At 42.3% G+C, this 9852-nt stretch overlaps 1 protein-coding gene across 12 annotated transcripts in view; it reads left to right on the top strand.

The window, feature by feature from the left end:
* LOC134205271 (227 kDa spindle- and centromere-associated protein-like) overlaps positions 1-9852 on the top strand; it is a 261767-nt gene that overhangs the window by 63900 nt on the left and 188015 nt on the right. The gene's annotated exons all lie outside the window — the stretch shown is intronic.

Genomic DNA, 9852 nt, shown 5'->3' with positions numbered 1-9852 from the left:
GTTTTTGCGCTCGTTCCACTTTGCTGTATGGACAACCTACATGGAATGTGTACATCTCAGCACACTGTGATTCGTGAATGAAGTGAATTATGCAAGCATGTTCCGCGTTGATTTGAGGTGAAAGTTTACGTCGCGTCCTAAGTAGGTAGGTTTTTTGCATGGCATTACATCCCTACTAAAGATTGGCCTGCATTTCAATTTGGTGTTCATGATATAATTTCGACCATTCTTATGTTATTTCTCATTACATTTTATAAAGCAAAGCATGTGGAAGGCAAAAATATGAGTTTTAGTTAGCGTTATAGCAAGATTACATCGCTTTTTGTTTCCTTTCGTATCAGCTGTCCGAAACATGTGTGATAGTATCAAACAATGTCAAATCGTATATGTATTTTTCTTCAATAATGACATTTAGTACCCATATCCTCGCTTTCAGTGAAGTTAAGTGAGCAATCTTTTAATCTTTGTAAATTCAAATATGTTTTGGAAGGCACCATTGCACCGTTAGGTGAATTAATTAGGTTTTTTATCCTTTGCCCTCAGAGCTTTAGTGTTTAATCATAGATTTAATCATGATTAATGAATAATGGGTTATTCAATCATTATTCATTAATCCCTAACTATGTCAAACAAAATATGATTTAATTATTAATCACTAATCGTTAATCATAGAATTTTACAGTCAATCATAATTCACTAATCATATTCATAATTGTTTTAAGTTTGTTCATTAATCATCAATTTTAATCATTGCATACATCGCTTTTATTCATTAATCTTAAATCATAATCATATAATTTGAATACCTTCTAATAACCCAAATTGACAGAAAGATTACTATATTATTGATCAATATGCAAATCATTCAATTTGATTTTTCTTAATCGCTAATCATATCGCTCGTTAATCATTAATCATACACATATTGTGTCAGCATTTATTCAATAATCATATCCGTAATCATTGTCTGGATTTAATTTAATCAGTAATCATAATCATTAATCATTGTCAAAAATGAATAAATCATTAATCATAATCTTTAATCATGGAGGTAAATGATTTATTCATAACAAATTTAATCATTCATTGGAAGTTTTATTCATTAACGCAGTCTACTGATTATAAAAGAAAGCTAAGTCCACGGATAAAAACAAATCTCTTTGACAAATAAATAAATAGAAATAAAGGTCGATAAAATAGATCAGGATTGTAAACTCCACGGAATATAAATAGAAATAGGTGACACATTGTGCATTGGGGTTCATTTGGACCCAAGATTTCATTACGATCACAAACACTCAAATTTTAACCGATTGTTGATCTTTAGGAACCAAACAAAAGCTGTAGGTTCCTAGAACAAGCCCATGGGGTGATTCATCCAAATTGACCTCTCTAGTCCTCGGGGAGCCTGTACTAAAGAGGTACTGTTTGAGCATCTGAATTTGGCATCAAATTTTCGAGTTTCGTGTTATGAAACATAAAATTGCTTACAAATATGTGCTCCGATGATCCCAACTGTATTTACTATCTTGTGTATGCCATTTCTGGGCAAATTTATCCCTCGAGCGGTTAACAGAGAGCCCCCTGGAAGGGCCCAATTCTAAAAGTTAATCCCAGAGCTTCGCGATTTTTTCTTAACAATTCATTCTGGCAAATTGTGGATACAATCAATAGTTGAAGTCTTCTGTGACCCCCAAATGTCCCTGAAACGGTCCCGCGGAAGATCCGGAACATTCGTAAAAGTGGCCAATTCCAAAAATTTGTCCCAGAGCTTCGAGATTTTTTGGTAACCATCCATTCTGGTGAATTGTGGGTTCAATCATTAGTAAATGTCTTCTGTGACCCCCAAATGTCCTAAAAATGGTTCTCCGGAAGATCCGTAAAATGGCCAATTCCATAAGTTCATCCCAGAGCTTCGCGATTTTTTCGTAACCATTCATTCTAGCAAATTGTGGATGCAATCAATAGTAAATGTCTTCTGTGACCCCCAAATGTCCCAGAAACGGTCCCCCGGAAGATTCGGAACATTTGTAAAAGTGGCCAATTCCAAAAGTTTATCCATCCATCCACCATACATTCTGGCATATTGTGGGTGCAATCAATACTGGTCATCCGGATATTCCGGAAAATCCGTAAAATGGCCAGTTACAAAAATTAAAAAAATCGTAAAATGGCCAATTCCATAAGTTTTTCGAAACCATTCATACCGACGAATTGTGTATGTAATCAATAATGAAAGTGGTCTGAAACATCAAAAAAAAAATGGTCAAAAGTTCATCCTAGAGATTCGCATTATTTCGTAATCATCCATCCTGACAAATAATGGTTGGAATCAGTAGTGAAAATCTTCCGTGATCCCACAAAGTTTCCGAAACTGTCATCCGTAAGATCCGGACCATACGTAAAAGTTCGCAATCTCACAAATACATCTCAGAGGTTCGCAATTTCTTCATAACCGAATTGCCTGTGAAATCAATTGTGCAAGTCTTCTGCGACCCGCAAATGCTCCCGAAAGTGGCCGATACCAAAAAACTATTCCAGAGCAATGCTATTTTATTGGTAACCATCCATACGGGCAGATTGTGTACGCAATAAATTGTTTAAGTCTTCTGCGATGACCACAAACGACCCTCCGGGAATCCGAAACATCCGTAAAAGTGGCCAATTCCAAAAGTTCATCTCAAAGCAAATTTTAGAAACTGTTTTTATCAGCGAATTGATTGTCTTTTGTAGCCCGAATATAATGATTAATACTGGTTTATATGTCGGTGCCACGTGGTGGAAAACGGACTTAAAAATGGTTTGCAAATATTTGTGCACAAGGTTTTTTAAATTTCTTTGCCTAATGAAAATAAAATTCTCGACTTAATGTGCATATTTGTTGAAATTATTTTAATCGTGTTAGCATGTTTGATGTTTGTTATAAACTCCCCTAAATTTAAATTTAAATTCCTCAATTTAAATTTTCGCACCGCTGATCAAGCGCTAGATTTAAAGGCGACCATTTTACCAAGAGACATTTTGCTGTAAATACCTACGATTATTATTGACTAAGTCGAATTTGATCTAATATCTACTAGGTTGGATGCCTTTTTTTATAGCGTTACAAGTGAACAAGTTGTACAAACTTCTGTGGTTATATTTTCTAATTACTGTTCGTTGTGAGAAGCCATAAAACCTATTATTTATCAGAGTCAGGGTCTTTTCCGAGCTGGTGCATGCATTTTAAATTTTTCAACTTTTTTACCCCAATTGATTATGGATTTCCATTTGCGATTTAATGGCAATCGAATTGAGGGTTCGAAATGATAAAGCATAAAAGCTACCATTGCTGGCCACACCCATATTCGCCGTTACTAGGGAAGTGAAGAAGATGATCAGGGCTTGCAGAAATCGCTCCCAATAGATAACGAACAACGATAAAAGAGAGGCAAAAACTGTTCCGAATCATAACAAGCCATGATAACAAATTTAACAAACTTGTATACAAGTGCGAAAAAACAGAATCGGATAGGTAGCCTCCACAGAAAAATGGTAATTCTCGCTTTGTTTTCGCTCATTTCGTGTTGGTTACTGCTCAGCTGTTTAGAACAAGTTGAAATACATCATCAAATACATGAAAGTCTTTTGTAGCCCGAAATGACCACAATACGGTCCTCAGGAAACCCGAAACATGCGTAAAATAGGTTAATCCCAAAAGTTGATCCCAGAGCGGAGCATTTTTGTTAACACTCACGTAGAAGTGGTGAATTATGTGTGGAGTAAATAGTGAAAGTCCTCTGTGACCTTCTTCTTCTTCTTCTTATTGGCATTACATCCCCACACTGGGACAGAGCCGCCTCGCAGCTTAGTGTTCATTAAGCACTTCCACAGTTATTAACTGCGAGGTTTCTAAGCCAAGCTACCATTTTTGCATTCGTATATCATGAGACTAACACGATGATACTTTTATGCCCAGGGAAGTCGAGATAATTTGCAATTCGAAAATTGCCTAGACCGGCACCGGGAATCGAACCCAGCCACCCTCAGCATGGTCTTGCTTTGTAGCCGCGCGTCTTACCGCACGGCTAAGGAGGGCCCCTCTGTGACCTACCAAAAGTTAATCACATTTCATTTTTTTAGAAAACATTGTTAACGGCATGTACGTCTGTAATCGACAGCAAAAGTCGACAAATCGGTTCCCTGGGAAATTTGGGACATCCGATAAAATGATTAATTCCAGAAGTTTATCACAGAGCTCCACATTTTATTTGGAAACCATGAAGTAATTGTGCAATCAATAGTGGGAATTTTCTGTGACGTCTGAATGTCCACAAAACCGGGAAATCAGGAATATCAGTGAAAATGGTAAATTCCAGAAGTTTATCCAACAGCTTTGCTAATTTTCCCTATCATTCATATGGGTGAATTATGTATGCAATCAATAGCGAAAATCCTCCCTGGCATGCAATGATAAAAATAAAAGTCGTGTCGAATACGAGGCACTGAAGATGGTCTTACTGTTAAGGTCGAAATACGTATCTGTGAAAGGTACAAACAAGTGGTGAAATTAAATGGAATTGTACAAACTCGTCTGATAACAAGTAAAGACATGTCACTGATAGCTCAAAATAATTTCCTTATCAATAATAAAAATTCCTTCGTAAAATCCGGAACATCCGTAACAGAGGTCAATTCCAATAGTTAGCGTCATGGATCATCATTAGCCAACGACGGCGGCGTAGCGGCGTTCTCCCTTGAATTCCTCCGAAGATTCTCTAGAAGCTCCTCTGGGAGTTCTTCTAGAACTTCTTCCGGAACGTCGTCCACAAGTTCCTCTGGTAATCCCTTCGGAAGTTCATCAAGTAATCCATCGAAAAGTACCTAAAGGCATTCCCCTAGAAGTTCTTCTGAGAATTCTGAAAGTTACTCCGCAAATCCCTCCAGAAGTTCATCAAGTAATTCTTTGGGGAGCTGCTCCGGGAACTCCTTTGACAGTTCTTCCGGAAGTTCCTCCGGAAGCTTCTTCAGAAATTAGTTCTTCGTAAATTCTTTTTGGAATTGACCACTTTTACGAATGGACCGTTTCTGAGACATGTGGGGGTCACAGAAGACTTCAACTATTGATTACACCCACAATTTGCCAGAATGAATGGTAACCAAAAAATCACGAAGCTCTGGGATTAACTTTTAGAATTCGCCATGTTACGAATGTTCCGGATCTTCCGGAGGACCGTTTTTGAGACATTTGTAGGTCACAGAAAACTTTCACTATTGATTAAATCCATAATTCGCCAGAATGAATGGTTACGAAAAAATCGCGAAGCTCTGGGATGAACTTTTGAAAATGGCTACTTTTACGGATGTTCCGGATCTTTCGGAGGACCGTTTCTGGGACATGTGGGGGTCACAGAAGACTTTAACTATTGATTGCCCCCCACAATTTGCCAGAATGGATGGTTACAAAAAAATCGCGAGGCTCTGGGATGAACTTTTAGAATTGGCCATTTTACGGATGTTCCGCATCTTCCGGTGGACCATTTTTGATACATTTGGGGGTCACAGAAAGGTTTAACTATTGATTGCACCCGCAATTTACCCGAATGAATGGTTAAGAAAAAAAACGCGAAGCTCTGGGATTAACTTTTAGAATTAACCATTTTACGGATACTCCGGATTCTTCGGAGGACCGTTTCTGGGACGTTTGTAAGTCACAGAAGACTTTCACTATTGATTACATCCATAATTTGCCAGAATGAATGTTTACGAAAAATCGCGAAGCTCTAGAATGAACTTTTGAAAATGGCAACTTTTACGGATTTTCCGGATCTTCCGGAGAACCGTTTTTGGGACATGTGTGGGTCACAGAAGACTTCAACTTTTGATTGCATCCACGATTTGTCAGAATGAATGGTTTCGAAAAAATCGCGAAGCTCTATGAACTTTTGGAATTGGCAATTTTACGAATTTTCCGGATCTTCCGGAGAACCATTTCTCGGGCATTTGGAGGTCACAGAAGACATTTACTATTGATTGTACCCACAATTTACCAGAATGGATGGTTACCGCGAAGCTCTGAGATGAACTTTTAGTATTTGTTATTTTACGGATGTTCCGGATCTTCCGGAGAACCATTTCTGGGACATCTTGGGGGTAACAGAAGACTTTAACTATTGATTGCACCCACAATTTGCCAGAATGGATGGTTACAAAGAAATCACGAAGCTCTGGGATGAACTTTTAGAATTGGCCATTTAACGGATGTTCCGGATCTACCAAAGGACCATTTCTGGGGCATTTGGAGATCCCAGAAGACATTTACTATTGATTGCACCCACAATTTGCCAAAATGAATGGTTAAAAAAAAAAGCTAAGCTCTGGGATTAACTTTTATAATTTACCATTTTACTGATATTCTGGATCTTCCGACAATGCTTTTTATCCTCTTCCTCTCTCATTTCTGTTTTTCTGTTTTTTTTTCTGTAGGAGTCCGTGTAGCCCATGATTCCCTTCTTCACGAACCAGTATTATTCTCGATTATTGTATTATTCTTGAAACTCATACTTTCTGCTAGTTTCTCGCGTACAACACGCGTGTACAACACGCGTCGAAGTCGGACGCCGCGGCTTAACATTGGGCGGCTACAAGGCGGTAGACTAGCCCCAGAAGATGCGCAGCGTCGCGTGAAGATGGCTGGAGAGATATTCGATCCGCCATTGGTAGCACCGCAACCGCTGCACTTGGCACGGTGCCCCCGGATCAGAGAAACGACTGGTATGACGGCGAATGTGAGCAGTTAGTAGAAGAGAAGAATGTAGCATGGGCGAGATTGCTGCGAAACCGCACGAGGGCGAACGAGGCACGATATAAACGGGCGCGGAACAGACAACTCGATTTTCCGGAGGAAAAAGCGCCAGCAGGAAGTTCGAGACTGTGAAGAGACAGAGCAACTGTACCGCGCTAATACCACACGAAAGTTCTATGAGAAGTTAAACTGTTCACGTAAGGGCCACGTGCCACAGCCTGATATGTGTAAGGACATAAACGGGAATCTTCTTACGAACGAGCGTGAGGTGATCCAAAGGTGGCGGCAGCACTACGAAGAGCACCTGAATGGCGATGTGGCAGACGAAGATGGCGGTATGGTGATGGACCTGGGGGAACGCGCGCAGGACATAATTCTACCGGCTCCGGATCTCCAGGAAATCCAGGAGGAGATTGGCCGGCTGAAGAACAACAAAGCCCCTGGGGTTGACCAACTACCAGGAGAGCTATTTAAACACGGTGGTGAGGCACTGGCTAGAGCGCTGCACTGGGTCATTACCAAGATTTGGGAGGAGGAAGTTTTCCCGAAGGGTTGGATGGAAGGTGTCGTGTGTCCCATCTACAAAAAGGGCGATAAGCTGGATTATAGCAACTACCGCGCAATCACATTGCTGAACGCCGCCTACAAGGTATTCTCCCAAATTTTATGCCGTCGACTAACACCAATTGCAAGGGAGTTCGTGGGGCAGTACCAGGCGGGTACCACGGACCAGGTGTTCGCCATTCGCCAAGTACTGCAGAAATGCCGCGAATACAACGTGCCCACACATCATCTATTCATCGACTTCAAAGCCGTATATGATACAATCGATCAGGACCAACTATGGCAGCTAATGCACGAACACGGATTTTCGGATAAACTGACACGGTTGATCAAAGCGACGATGGATCGGGTGATGTGCGTAGTTTGAGTTTCAGGGGCATTCTCGAGTCCCTTCGAAACCCGCAGAGGGTTACGGCAAGGTGATGGTCTTTCGTGTCTGCTATTCAACATCGCTTTGGAAGGGTTAATACGAAGAGCAGGGATTAACACGAGTGATACAATTTTCAATTAGTCCGTCCAGCTATTTGGCTTCGCCGACGACATAGATATTGTGGCACGTAACTTTGAGAAGATGGAGGAACCCTACATCGGACTGAAGAGAGAAGCCAAGCGGATAGGACTAGTCATCAACACGTCGAAGACGAAGTACATGATAGGAAGAGGTTCAAGAGAAGACAATGTGAGCCACCCACCGCGAGTTTGCATCGGTGGTGACGAAATCGAGGTGGTAGAAGAATGTGTGTACTTGGGCTCACTGGTGACTGCCGAAAATGATACCAGCAGAGAAATTCGGAGACGCTAGTGGCTGAAAATCGTACGTACTTCGGACTCCGCAAGACGCTCCGATCGAATAGAGTTCGCCGCCGTACCAAACTGACAATCTACAAAACGCTCATTAGACCGGTAGTCCTCTACCGGACACGAGACCTGAACTATGCTAGTGGAGGACCAACGCGCACCTGGAATTTTCGAAAGGAACCAATTTATGGTAGGGTGCAGATGGCGGACGGTACGTGGAGGAGGCGAATGAACCACGAGTTGCATGAGCTGCTGGGAGAACCATCCATCGTTCAAACCGCGAAAATTGGACAACTACGGTGGGCCGGGCACGTAGCCAGAATGTCGGACAGTAACCCGGTGAAAATGGTTCTCGACAACGATCCGACGGGTGCAAGAAGGCGAGGTGCGCAGCGGGCAAGGTGGATCGATCAGGTGCAAGATGACTTGCAGACCCTCCGTAGACTGTGTGGTTAGCAACGTGTAGCCATGGACCGAGCCGAATGGAGAAGACTCTTATATACCGCACAGGCCACTTCGGCCTTAGTCTGTATAAATAAATAATAACACGCCTCTCACGCCGGTGTACATATGGTCAAGACCTACGTTTGTCGGGTATTTTTCCCGGACCACAGAACCGTACTCCACAAGAAACTGCTTGAGATCGTTATTCGGCAATTCTGGTGGCAAGTCAAACACCCAGATGTACTGGACATTCTTGATTCTTCATTAACGACTCCTGCATTGCATCCATCGAAATAAATTTTACAAACAGCGAGCGATCCACCGCTATTTTGTATACTGCTTCCATAAGAGATACATCAGTATCCAACTGTCGCACAAACCCAGTGATCTCCACCAAAGTTGGTCGGGGAGCGGTAGGTAGAAAGCGAAATTGAACAGTGTTGACTATCATTGTTCTAATCGACCGCACAGAGATAACCGTACGAGCGAGAATGACACAAGAAGCAAAGCACGTTGCTTTGCTACCTACAGTGCCGGTTACTACAACAGTCCGAAAATAAACTAGCTGGTAAACGTCCGCGCGCTACGAGTACAAAATATCAACTGAGCCGTGGAAGTTTATTGCGTGTCCAACACTAATGTCTCGCCTAGATAGTCCGAGGCAATTTCTCACTTCAACGGGAAAGTCGGTCCAGTGATTCCGGGTGGAGCATAGCGTCCGGTTCACTGGCGCTTCGACTACCCATAGCTGATCATTCAACGCATCCACACTACTCGGCATAGTCCCCGGCGGTGGATCTAGCCTACTCCGGCTAGAAGCCTCCCAGTAGGGGAAACTCCCCCGAACACCCAGCTGAATCGCGGGCTACTCAGATGATCCCCGGTGACAGATCTATCCTACTCCGACAGGGAGTTCCCCGGTGTTGGAATTTCCCTCGGAACCGACGACTCGCTTTCGTGTAAGACTTGTTGAATATCTTTTACCACTTTTAACATTTCTGGTGTTTCGGCGCAGGTCTGGAGCCCTTTCTTACTTCAGCGAGTGACAAGTTCGACTGCAGCGTTGATCCAGAGATTCCGGGTAGAGCATAGCGTCCGGTTCAATGGTGCTCCGACGACCCGAAACCAGTGCTACAACGCGCCACGTTCTACTCGGCCTAGTCCCCGACGATGCATCTAGCCTACTCCGACAAGAGCCTCCCCGGCGGCGGAAACTCCTCGAAACCAATCTTCTGTGTTCTTGAGCCATTAAGCTCCCAGCT

This window comes from Armigeres subalbatus, chromosome 1 (assembly GCF_024139115.2).
Source record: "Armigeres subalbatus isolate Guangzhou_Male chromosome 1, GZ_Asu_2, whole genome shotgun sequence".
Taxonomy (NCBI): Eukaryota; Metazoa; Arthropoda; class Insecta; order Diptera; family Culicidae; genus Armigeres; species Armigeres subalbatus.
The sequence above is the reverse complement of the archived record's forward strand: the minus strand, read 5'-3'. Positions and strand labels throughout refer to the sequence as shown.